The sequence below is a fragment of the Galeopterus variegatus genome, unplaced genomic scaffold (assembly GCF_000696425.1).
Source record: "Galeopterus variegatus unplaced genomic scaffold, G_variegatus-3.0.2 Scaffold46216, whole genome shotgun sequence".
In the NCBI taxonomy this organism is placed as follows: Eukaryota; Metazoa; Chordata; class Mammalia; order Dermoptera; family Cynocephalidae; genus Galeopterus; species Galeopterus variegatus.
The window spans coordinates 3,901-4,922 of NW_007772327.1; the positions used below are offsets into that span (position 1 = coordinate 3,901).

At 45.9% G+C, this 1,022-nt stretch overlaps 1 pseudogene; it reads right to left on the bottom strand.

The window, feature by feature from the left end:
* Positions 1-477: 477 nt before the first annotated feature.
* LOC103584185 lies at positions 478-890 on the bottom strand (annotated as a pseudogene).
* Between the last annotated feature and the right edge of the window lie 132 nt (positions 891-1,022).

Genomic DNA, 1,022 nt, shown 5'->3' on the forward strand with positions numbered 1-1,022 from the left:
ACTGAGGGTTGCGATCCGTTGCCGGACACGAAAAAAAAGACAAAAAGGAAAAAAAAAAAAACAAAACAGTTTACCTGTCTTTATCTGTCTTCTGTGGTAAAACATGGTCATCAGAGTATATCACGAAGTTGTCAAATGTCCTCCTGTGAGCAGACTGAGTCTCCCAGCAGAGGTCATGCTGGTCCCTCTTCCCTTCTCGATCTTGTCCACCTCCTAAACTCCTATTCATTCTTTAAAGCTCATCTCAAATGTTCCTTTTTACAGCCTTACCTGACCCTCTGACCTCTGGAGAAAATCGGTTTCTCTCCCATCTACACTTCACTCTCATTCGCAGCCTTCATCACACAGGCTATTCTGCCATAGCTCTTCCCCTTGAAGAAGATACTTTTTTTTTTTTGTCATTTGTTAGCATTTAATGAACCTCCCTCCATGTAGCTTCAAGCAACTAGGACACAGCCCCCCCACCCCCCACCCCACCGCTTAATCTTCTCCTCAGCTCTTCTGCTGAAGAATTTGGCCTTCACAATGACAGGCTGCTTTGGGAGCTTTCCCTTCCCTGGAACTTTGCAGTAGCCCAATTGCACCACATCAATGATAGGAGCTACTCCAGTCTTACTTTTAGCAGCATTTACCCATGTCTGTTCACTGACCAAGGTCCACAATTTATCAAGGTTGACAGCTGGGCAGAAACTCTGGTTCCTCTGTTGGTAATGCCTCATACCAACTTCCCCAAAGTAACCTGGATGATATTTGTCGAAGTTGATCCCATGATGATGCATGCCAACAGCATTACCCTGGCCTTCCAGATGCTTCCAGTGCTTGCTGATACAGCCGTGGCCGTGGCTCAAGTGGCCCTTTAGGTTCCACGTCTTCCTCAGTCTGGACGGCATGGCAGCAGCCAAGACAAAAGAGCTTGAAGAAGATTCTTTACTTGACCAAACTTGTGAAGGTTAATTCCATGTGTCGACTTGGTTAGATGAAGGAATGCTGAGAAACCTGGTAAAGCAATCTTTTCAGGTGTG